We start from the raw sequence: 12,412 nt of genomic DNA, 5'->3' as shown, positions 1-12,412 counted from the left end.
CTGCCTAGCTCACAATGATTCTTCCTTTTTTGGAAACTGGCACCCTACTCCTCAAGCCATAGGGGTGAGTCTTGAGAAGCCATATCTGTACTACAAGGCGTGGCCTCCTAGACATAACTGACTGGATCAAGCTTGGGCACTATAGAGCTACTGTGACAAAGTACCACAAACTGGGTGACTTATAACTACAGAAACTATTGTCTCACAGTTCTGGAGCCCAGAAGTCCAAAATCAAGGTATTGATAGGGCCATGCTCCTTCTGGTGCCTCTAGTGGAGGATTCTTCCTTACCCCTTTCAGCTTCTGGTAGCTCTGGACATTCCTTGGGTTATGGCAGCTATCTGCGATCTCTGCCTTTATCTTCACCTGGCTATCTTACCTCTGTGTCTGTGTCCTAATTTTTTCTTATAAAGACACAAGTTATAAAAAACTAGGGGCCCAGTGTATGAATTTGTGCACCTTGAAAGGAACTGTGGGCCGCAAGGCTGCGGTGGGCACAGGGGCGGGTCTCGACTCATCCTCCGTGCCCCTGCCCAGCCCCTTTCACCGAAGCCCCCAGTTCCCTGTCTGCCAGCAGACCCGCTCCCGCTGCCACCGCTCCCACCCACTGATGGCGACGGCTCCACTCGCACCCACTGAGATTGGGTCCCGTGTCAGCAGCGGGTGTGAGGGGGTCCAGCACCGTCAGCAGGTGTGAGCAGCGGCTGCTGCCCCCATAGCCCCTCAGGAGCAGGGGGAGCTGGAGAAGCCCTCAGAGGCAATTGGGGCCGGCAGCCGCTGCTCACACCCGCTGACGGACCCGAGCAATTGGGGCCGGCGCCATGTGCTGGCAGTGGGTGCAAGTGGCAGCTCCAGCGCCGGCAGCAGGTATGAGCTCTGAGCCAGACCACATGAGAGCAAAGAATTTTCAGTAACCACCAGAGGCTCGCCCCGATGACAGCGACCAGCACCCCACCTTGGTGTGGTACCCCTGGTCACCGACTCCATCATCTCACTGCGGCTGATGCCTACCACATTCCTCGTTCTGCCACCTGCTGCCGATGCCCACCATGTTCCGCGCATGCCCCCTGGTGGTCAGCGCATGTCATAGCGACCAGTTGTTCGGTTGTTCCACCATTTGGTCTATTTGCATATTAGGGTTTTATATATATAGATAAGGGCCCTTTCTACTCTAGTATGACCTCATTTTAACTCATTACATCTGCAATGACCCTGTTTCCAAATAAGGTCACATCTGAGGTCCTAAGGGATTAGGGGTTCAACATATCTTTTTTTTTTTGGGGGGGGGGTGGCCAATTCAACCCATAATGGGCATCTAGCCCATCCTGCCAAACACTTTCTTCTCTGGGACTTCAGAATTGAGAATGAGATTCTAGTCACAGCCTGGGCTGACTGGTCTGATGAAGAAAGAGAGGACAAGGGGAGGCTGAGGCTCAGCTTTCTCACACCTATGGACTAAGTAGCAGAGAAGGTCTGTTTACAGAAAGCAGAAGGGAACAGAGTATCGGGAGGCAGAGACAAAAGGGATAGAGGAAGGGTAGTTCTGGTGGCAGCTTTCACTATGGTCCTACCTTTTTGCAGTTCTACAGCTGTGCTGACTTGGGCCCCCTGGGACACTTCTTATAGAGAAGCTTGCTTTGTTTGCTTAGGAAGCTCAACTTGGTTTCTGTGGCTTACAAGCAAAGTTAATAGAAAAGCTATAAACAGAGTAAGATACTATATTAGTTTCCCATTGCTGCTGTAACAACTCACCACAAACTTAGTACTTAAGACAACACAAATTTACTATTATATAGTTCTACAAGTCAGGAGACTGCTGTGGGTCTCACTGGGCTAACATCAAGGTATTGGCCCTAGCCGGTTTGGCTCAGTGGATAGAGCCTCAGCTGGAGGACTAAAGGGTCATGGGTTCCATTCCTGACAAGGGCATGTATCTCAGTTGCAGGCTTCATCCCAGGCCCCAGTTGGGGTGTGGCAACCAATTCATGTGTCTCTCTCACATCAGACACATTGATGTTTCTCTCTGTGTCTTCCCCTCCCTTCCAGCCTCCCTAAAAATAAATGGAAAAATATTTCAGGTGAAGATTAACAAAATAAATAATCCTATATAATAAAAGCCTAATATGCTAAGGATCCAACCATTCATTTGACCATTTGACCAGTCGCTATGATGTGCACTGACCACCAGGGGGCAGATGCTCCGACTGGTAGGTTAGCTTGCTGCTGGAGTCCAGCCAATTGGGACTGGGCCAGATGGGCTGGACACTCCCTGGACCAGGGGTCCTCAAACTATGGCCCGCGGGCCACATGCAAATACAAATATTGTATTTGTTCCCGTTTTGTTTTTTTTACTTCAAAATAAGATATGTGCAGTGTGCATAGGAATTTGTTCATAGTTTTTTTTTAAACTATAGTCCGGCCCTCCAACAGTCTGAGGGACAGTGAACTGGCCCCCTGTTAAAAAGTTTGAGGACCCCTGCCCTAGACGAATCTGTGCACCAGGCCTCTAGTAAATAAATAAAATCAAGATGTTGGCAGGGCTGCATTCCTTTCTGGAGGTTCCAGGAGAGAGTCTTTCCTTGAATTTTCCAGCTTCTTCAAGCCCCTTCCTTCCATCTTTGAAGACAGCAACAGCAGGTCAAGTTCTTCTCACAACAGCATCTCTAGTTCTCTGCAGACAGGAAAGGTTGGCTGTTTGTGAAGACTCCTGTGATTAGATTGGATCCATCTGCATAATCCAGGCTGATTTCCCCATTTCAAGGTCCTTAATCTTTTTTTTCCCTTCTTCTTTATGGAAGAGCATCCCAGGCCAGTAAACAAACAAACAAATGGAGAATAATATTATGAGGAATCACTACAGTGACTTACGTTTTATCAGCATTTGAGCAGGGTATTATTTTGATCAATTGTAAGGAGTGAGAAAAGATATGCCATGATGTCCAATATTCTTGGTGTATGAGCATTATAATGTAGATACTGGACTAAATGGAATGGTGACTTTTTTAGGAGAATAGTGGGAAAGTTTAGTTACAGACTGGAGATAAAATACGGAGAATATTATTCAAGTTCCTTAATCTTAATCACTTCCATCTGCAAAGTCCCTTTTGCAATGTGAGGTCTCATATTCACAGGTCCTGGGGATTAGGACATGGACATCTTTAGGACCTATTATTTTGCCTCCCACAGATGCACAATAAAATTTATCATGACCAGTTGTAATATGATAGATGGCTGAGAGTTTAATGATCTTTCTTTGCACTGTTTCTTTTTCTTATAAAGTTGTTTCATTCTATTTGAACAACTCACTCTGAAGCTTTGGCCTCCTAAAGATCTTTATGAAGAACACGAGGTCAAATCTGTCAGATTCAAGGACCTTTATTTTGCTGCCTTCTTATAGTTGAAGGTTTAACTATCCCAGAAAGACACTAAATGAGGACATACTCCCAAAGGCCTGATTGGAGCCAGGAAGGAAGGAATAGAATGAGATAAAAGTCCCTGCTAGAGAATTGCACGTATTAAAATGTTCTTACTGAAAAAAAGGCAATTGAAATTCTTCTGAATGGAGAGTCTGGGGTAGATACCTTGATAAAGGTGTTGTTTCTGGCAAGCTGTAAAGGCTAATTTACGTATATACACACTAAATGAAATGTACATCTATAGGAAGGCAGGTTCACGTGTTCACTCAACAAGGTACAGTGGAGAACACAACAACTTCCTGTCTTCCTAAGTGTACTGGAAGAGACAGATTTATGCAAAATACGTTATACCTTATACATACATTATTTTGTCAGGTAGAAATAAAGTATTTGAAGAAAAATAAAGCAAGCTATGAAAGTAGAGAGTGACAGAAGAGGTGATATTTTGGGTGAGGCAGTTTTTTAAAATGCCTTAAATTTTAAAAATAATTTAAAAATAATTTTAGACTCCCAGGAGGTTGCAAACAAATATACAGGGAAGCCCCACACATTTTTCCTAATATCCCCTAATGTTAAGATTTTTTTCCCCCAATTATAATAAAATATCAAAATCAAGGAATTGACATCACCAGTTATAAATGCACTCATTTAAGTATGTGTGCATAGCTCTGTGTAATTTTATCATACTTGTAGCCTTGTGTAATCATCATTACAATAAAGGTACTGAACTGCTATGAATTATACTCAATAAAGCTATGACAAAAAAATACTCAACTGTATAAACACAAGAGATGTCATTGTTAGCCACATCTCTTTAAAGCCACATCCATCCCTCCTCACTATCAATAACCCCTGGCAACCACTAGATCTGTATCTCTATTATTAGGTTATTTCATAAACGTCATATCAATAGAATCATACAGATTGGCTTTTTTCACTCAGCATAATTCCCTTAAGATCCATCCAAGTCAGGTGAACCAATGGTTTGTTCCTTTGTATTTCTCAGTAGTATTCCATGGTATGGATGTACCACAGTTTGCTTAACCATTCACCCATAAAAAGATATTTGGTGAGTTTCAAGTTTTGAGCGATGACAAATAAAACTGCTATGAATATTTGTGTACAAGTTCCTGTGTGAAAATAAGTCTTCATTTATCTTGGCTAAATGCCCAGAAGTGTGATTGCTGGGTTGTGTGGTAAGCATATGTATGATTTTGTTTTGTTTCAGAAACTAACAAACTATTTTCTAGAATAACTGTCATTTACATTCCCCAACGATATATGAGTGATTCAGTTTCTCCATAGCTTTGCCAACATTTGGTGTTAATCACTGTTTTCATTTCAACCATTTTGATAAGTGTGTTGGGATATCTCGTTGCGGTTTGATTTACATTTCTCTAATGACTAATGATGTTGAATATATTTTCATGTATTATTTGCCACCTCTATAATCTCTTTGGTGAAGTGTCTGCATGTTTTTGCCCATTTTCTAATTGTATTGTTTGTTTTCATATTACTGGTTTTGAGAGTTCTTTATATGTTCCAGATATTAGACCTTTGTCAGATATGTGCTTTGTAAATACTTTCCCCCAGTCTGTAATTTATCTTTTCATTTTCTTAATAGTGACTTTTGCAGAGCTAAAGTTTTTAAAAATTCTGATGAGGTACAATTTATCTATTTTCCCTCTTGTAGGTCATTCTTTTGGTGTCAAGTCTAAGAACTCTTTGTCTAGTCATATAGGTTCTGAAAATTTTCTCCTGTATTCTTTCCTGGAAGTTTTATAGTTTTTGTTTACATGTACTAGTAAGTCCATGATTCATTTTGAGTTAATTTTTGTATAAGGTGTCAAAAATAGGTTGAGTTTCACAAGTTTTGCTTATGGATGTCTAATTGCTCCAACATCATTTATTGAAAAGGTTATCTCTCCATTGAATTTCTTTTGCTACTCTGTCAAAACACATTAGGCATATTTGTGGTCATATTTCTAGGGTGCCTATTCTGTTCCACTGATCAGTGTGTGGATCTTTCTGCCAGCACCACACTGTCTTGATTACTGTAGCTATATAGTAAGCCTTAATATTGAGAAGTGATTTCTCCCACCTTATTCTTCGTTTCCAAAAATTATGTTGTCTATACTAGTGCCTTTCACTTTCCAAATAAATTGTAGCATAAACTTGTCTATGTCTACAGAGAAACTTGCTGAGATTTTGATAGGAATTCTGTTAAACTGAGAGGTTTAGAGAATCAATTTATAGGAAATTGACATCTTCACTACATTGACTCTCCCAATCCATGAACACAGTGTGTCTCTCCAAGGATTTAGGTTGTCTTTTATCACTTTCATCAGCATTGAATAATTTTCATCGTATAGATCATGTTCATATTTTTGTTAGACTTAAACTTAAATATTTAGTTGTCTTTGGAGCAATTTGTAAGGTATGCCTTCTTGAGGAGAGATAGTTGAACCGAGATTTTAGTTAACTTGAGAACGAGTGCAAAGATCCTGAGGCATGAGCTTGTTGGTGTGTGTAAGGATCAGCAAAAGGAACTGCATGTCTGAGATGGAATGAGCTAGAAAAAGAGTCGCACCAAATGAGATCCAGGAGGTTGCTAGGGGTTGTCAGGGCCTTTATAAAGTCCTGATGAGATCTTGAAGATTTACTCTAAGTGTTATGAGATACCATCGGAGAGTTTTGAGTGCAGGAATGATATGATATGACCTTTTAAAAGGATCACCCCAGCACCTGGCTGGAGAATAGGCTGTGGGAGGATAAGGGGAAACAGAGAGCTCTGTTAGGAAGCTCTTGGAGTGGCCCAGGTGACAGATGACAGTAACTCAGACCAGGTTGGTAGCTGTGGAGGTGATGAGGAATAGTTGGAGTGACAGGGTTAGCTGATGGACTGCGTTTGAGATGTTAGAGAAAGAGGGGAATCAAAGATGACTCCAAGATTCCTAGCCAGTGCGGCTGGGTAAAGGAAATGATGGTGCCATTTATTGAGGAGAGGAAAACTGTGCTCTGCAGTACAAAAACAGAACCAGAAAGACCTAAAATCTGATATCATAGACTGGAATGGGGTAAGATTACTTTTTCTCAAACCAGACACATTTCTACAATGTTGGCTACTAGTTGGGCTTCCAGGAATTATTATAATGGCACCATGGGAAAGATGTCAGAGATAAAATAAGGGAAGTGAAATTGACAGTTATTAAGCATTTAAGGACCAAGATTTCTCGTGTTAATATTAATCCTCATTAGATTCCTTTTAGCTAAATACTAATATGCTTCTCTCTCTCTCTCTCTCTCTCTCTCTCTCTCTCTCTCTCTCTCTCTCTTCTTTCTCTTTTTGGTTTATCCTCACCTGAGGATATTTTTCCATTGATTTTTAGAGAGAGTAGAAGAATCCACCACCCTTCTGTGTGCGGACTGACGCTCTAACCCAGGGGTGGGCAAGCTTTTTGACTCGAGGGCCACAATGGGTTCTTAAACTGTACCGGAGGGCCGGAACAAAAGCATGGATGGAGTGTTTGTGTGAACTAATATAAATTTAAAGTAAACATCATTACATAAAAGGGTACTGTCTTTTTTTTCAATAGTTTTATTCATTTCAAACCGGCCGGATCCGGCCCGTGGGCTGTAGTTTGCCCACGGCTGCTCTAACCACTGAGAACACCGGCCAGGGTTCTCTCATTTTTATAAATTAATCCTCACCTGAGGATATGTTTTTATTGGTTTTTTAGAGCGAGAGAGGAAGGGAAAGAGAGAGGGAGGGAGAGAAAGAGAAACATCCATGTGAGAGGGAAATATTGATCCGTTGCTTCCTGCATGCACCTTGACTGGGGATTGAACCAGAAACCTTTTGGTGTATGAGATGATGCTCCAATCAACTGAGTCACCTGGCCAGGGTTCTCTATCTTTTTTAATGAAGAAAAGTATACATAACATATAACATACTAGTTATCATTTTAACCATTTGTGAATTTACAATTCAGTGGCATTAAATATATGTACAATGTTGTGTAACCATCACTAGACCCCAAACTTTTTCATCTCCCCAACAAAAGCTCTATAGTAGTCCAGTGGTCGGCAAACTGCGGCTTGGCAAACCACGGTTTGCGAGCCACATGCGGCTCTTTGGCCCCTTGAGCATGGTTCTTCCACAAAATACCGACTTCTGTGCATGGGCCACGAAGTTTCAATCACACTGTGTATGCGCGCCCGCACGTAGTATTTTGTGGGAGAGCCACGCTCAAGGGGCCAAAGAGCCGCATGTGGCTCACGAGCCGCGGTTTGCCGACCACGACTCTATACCATTAAACAACAACCCTTTCTTCCCTCCATTTTACCCCTAGTAAACTATATTCTATTTTCTGTATCTATGAATTTGCCTATTCTAGATAGCTCATAGAAGCAGAATCATTCAATGTTTGTCCTTTTGTATTTGGCTTATGTCACTAAGCATGTTTTCAAGATCCATCATATTGTGCACTGTATCAAAATGCTGAATAATATTCCCTTGTATGTATAGGCTACATTTTGTTCACCCATTCATGTATTGATGGGCACTTTGGTTGTTTCTACCTTTTGGCAATTGTGAATAGTGCTGCTATTAACATTAGTGTACAACTTTCTGAATTCCTGCTGTCAGTTCTTTTGGACATATATCTAGAAGTGGAATTGCTAAGTCATATGGTAGTTCTGCATTTAGACTTTTGAGAAACCACCAAAGTTTTTTTTTTTTTTTTTTTTTTTTTTTTTTTATTAAATATATTTTATTGATTTTTTACAGAGAGGAAGGGAGAGAGATAGAGAGTTAGAAACATCGATGTGAGAGAAACATCGATCAGCCGCCTCCTGCACATCTCCCACTGGGGATGCGCCCGCAATCCAGGTACATGCCCTTCACCGGAATCGAACCTGGGACCACTCAGTCCGCAGGCCGACGCTCTATCCACTGAGCCAAACCGGTTTCGGCAGAAACCACCAAAGTTTTCCACAAAGTTGCACCATTTTGCATTTGTAGCAGCAATGCACAGATTTCCAATTTCTTCACATTGTTGCTAACACTTATTTTTCATGTTTTTTTTAATAGCCACCCTAGTAGTTGTGAAGTTGTATCACATAGTGGTTTTGATTGCATTTCCCTAATGACTTATGATGTTGAGGATTTTTTTCATGTGTCTTTGGCCATTTGTATATCTTCTTAAGAGAAATATCTATTCAAGTCTTTGCTTGCTTATTTATTTATTTATTTATTTATTTATTTATTGTTATTCCTCACCTGAGGATGTTTTTTCCATTAATTTTGAGAGAGAATGGGAGGGAGGGAATCAAACCTGCAATGCTTCAGTGTGTGGGCCAACATTCTAACCATTTAGAAAATCTTTGCCCCTTTTAAATTGGGTTGTTTGTTTTGTTGTTGAGTTATAGGAATTCTTTATATATTCTGGATATTAATTCCTTATAAGACATATGATTTGCAAATATTTTCTCCCATTTTATTGGTTGTCTTTTTTTAAACTGTATCCTTTAATGCACAAAAGTTCTTAATTTTGAAGAAGTCCAATTAATCTGTTTTTTTAATTGCTTGTGCTTCTGGTGTCATAGTCATGAAATTGTTGCCAAATCCAATGCTATGCATATTTTTCCTGAATGTTTTCTTCTAAGAATTTTATAGTATTAGCTCTTAAACTTAGGTCTTTGATTCAGTTTGAGTCAATTTTTTGTATATTGGGTAAGGTAAGTGTACAACTTCATTCTTTTACATATAAATACCTAGTTTTCCTATCACTATTTGTTTAAAAGACATTCTTTCCAATTAAATGGTCTTTGCACCTTGTAAAAAGTCAATTGGCCATATATGTAAGGGTTTATTTTTAGGCTTTCTATTCTATTCTATTGGTTTATATGTCTGTCTTTATGCCCGTATCATAGTTTTAATTACTGCAGCTTTATAGGAGGTTTCAAAATCAGGACGTGTGGTCTTCCTATTTCATTACTCTTTTTCAAGATTGTTTTGACTATGCCCTGGCCAGTGTGGCGAGGCATGAGTGTCGACCCATGAACCAAGAAGTCACTGGTTTGATTCCCCGCCAGGGCACATGCCCCAGAAGCAGGCTCAATCCCCAGTAGGGGTTGTTCAGGAGGAAACCAACCGATGATGTTTCTCTCTTATCAATGTTTCTATCTCTCTATCCCTCTCCCTTCCTCTCTCTCTAAAAATCAATAAAAACATATATTTTTTAAAAAGATTGTTTTGGCTATTCAGGGCCCCTTGCAGTTCTATATGTATTTGAGATCAACTGTTCCATTTCTGTGAAGAAGGCTGTTGGAATTTTAATAGGAATTGAGGTGGCTCTACAGATCACTTTGGGTAGTATTGACATCTTAACAATGTTAAGTCTTCCATCCATGAACACAGAATGTCTTTCGACTTATTTAGGTATTTTAAATTTTCTTTCAGCAATGTTTTGTAGTTTTAGGTGTATAAGTTTTCATTTCCTTGATTAGATTTTCCCCCTAAGTATTTAATTCTCTTGTATGCCTTATAAATGGCATTTCCATATTAATTACATTTTCAGGTTGTTCATTGCTGATATATAGGAACACAATGGATAACATCTGATTTTTGTAAAGGAAGAAGAAATAGGGACTTAGAACAAGTTGCTCAAAGGTTCTTGGCTAGTAAGGCCCAACTTATCTCTAACTCCAAATACATTGTGCTGCCTCTCTGAAGAGGTAGCTTATCTAGTCCCTTCCCCATTTTGCCCATTCCTTCTGACTTGATGTTCTTAGTTGCAAAATAAGAAACACCAGGAAAAGAAATAACTGGCAACAATTATGCTCCAAATTCTAACCAGTGTGTCAACTGAACCATAAGGAAGCAACCAAGGCCTCAAGGATACACATGGATATCCCACAGATACTTTCATGTTCATTCTTTCTGAGTGGAAGTTCCAGAGGCAAATCACAAAGAGCCAACACTGAATGTGTGACTTCAAAATGCCAACATATATTATGAGAATGACTCAGAAATCAAGAAGCTACTTGTAGCAAATCAAGTACTGTAATAGGTTGTCGATACAGGACAGCTTCTCCTGGCCCTGGCAAAAGGACCATGTTATGACATGTGTTAAGACTCTTGAGGAACTGGGTAGGGAGGTGGCTCAGGATCAGGAGAGAAGCACTTTGCAGCCTTCCATGAGTTTGAAGACTAGGACTGTGTCAAATCACTTCAAAGAGTCTCTAAAACACACTGGCAGTCTTGTTATGCCTGTAGGAGGGCTCAGCTTTCTCCAGGACTCCGAATGCCATTCAGGAACCACCAAGACATTCTCTCCTCCCTGGTCCCTGCTGAACACTTTCCTTCCTTCCCAAACCTGAAACTCTGCTTCCTTCTGTTTCTAGGGAAACAGACATTTTAAATGTGCAGCCATGGCTATTGCAGCTGCCACTGATGGGAACCTGGCCCAGTAGCTACAGGCAGTACGATGAGAATGTTCTCAATCTGCCTTCCTGCTGGCCTTTGGGTAGGCCAGCAAGAAGCCTAGAGCACACAAGTGTATGTGTGTGTGTGAGAGAGAGAGAGAGAGAGAGAGAGAGACAGACAGACAGACAGACAGACTTAGAATACCTTCTCTTTCCTTTTGAAGTGAAGAACATTTTGGCCATAAGACACCATCTTAGGATCTTCTCACTTCACTCTCTTTTATCTCCAGTGTAAAGATACTATATTACAATTATGTGATTATTCCTCATATTTCCCAAGAAATACCAGACAAGGAATGATAGAGCCTTCATACTTGAAGAATTTTTAGGCAGAGAGGTAAGCATTTACGTAGGTTCCTCCCTAATACACAGAATATTGAGAGAATTTCACAGGACTTCAAAGCTACCACAGTAACAACCAGACTGAAAAACACGTGGAGAAAGTTCACAAAGCAAGACATCAGTATGATATCAGATCACTTTCTCTGTGGCCCAGACCTTGGACATGTTATAAAAGTCATTTCATTTGCATCACAGAAAAAATAATGGAAGTAGGTCACAATGTTTCAAATGATTTTTCCAGTGGGAATGTTATGCCCCGACGACGTCTATTCCATGAATCACCAGCAGCTTCCTTCACAATGGCCCAGCCTCTCGCCTTCATACCGTCCTCACGTCGCCTGACTAATGTCCTTAAACATATCACTCTGATCAGAAATTTGCAGTTTTCTTTTAATATTTTTTATTGATTCCAGAGAGAGGAAGGGAGGAGAGATGGAAACATCAATGATGAAAGAGAATCATTGATTGGCTGCCTCCTTCACGCCCCCCATTGGGGATAGAGCATGTTGCCCTGACCGGGAATCCACGGCGATTTCCTGGTTCATAAGCTCTACCTCTGAGCCACACCAGCCGGGCTTGCACTGTTTTGTTATTGCCAACAGAATTAAACCTTAATTCTTCTGTATATTATTCAAGTTTTCTTGCCAGTCAGTTTCTCTGTTTATCTCTTACTATGTCCTGATTGCCAGGCCAGTCATGCTCTGAGCCATAGTCATATTTTCCTCTTGTAATGCCAGCTCCACTCACCTACACTTTTCTAACTCCTCTTACTCCCATTTCAGGGCTGGGGTCAAATCCCACCTCCTCGACTTCTACCCACTCTCCCTGCTATGAATTCCTACAGCACACTCACCTCACTGTACACCTCACATAGGCAGCTTATTTTTGAGTGATCAATATGCACGTCCTACTGCACTGGATGCTTTGTGGATACAGAGAATAGAATAAGGTCCCTGCCCTGGAACAGGAGACTTTGCTGTGACGTCATATTACTATTTCTTGACGGCAAGCTTGTCACCATAGTAACATGCACAAGCTCTGTGAGGATGTCATGCTTATCACAGTGCTGTGTACATCCTAGGATTTCAGAAGGACTTGCTAAATAGAATTAAAGTCTCTCTCTCTCTCTCTCTCTCTCTCTCTCTCTCTCTCTCTCAATTGAGGATG

The sequence above is a fragment of the Myotis myotis genome, unplaced genomic scaffold (genome assembly GCF_014108235.1).
Source record: "Myotis myotis isolate mMyoMyo1 unplaced genomic scaffold, mMyoMyo1.p scaffold_m19_p_11, whole genome shotgun sequence".
Lineage (NCBI taxonomy): Eukaryota > Metazoa > Chordata > Mammalia > Chiroptera > Vespertilionidae > Myotis > Myotis myotis.
This window is presented reverse-complemented; position numbering follows the sequence as displayed.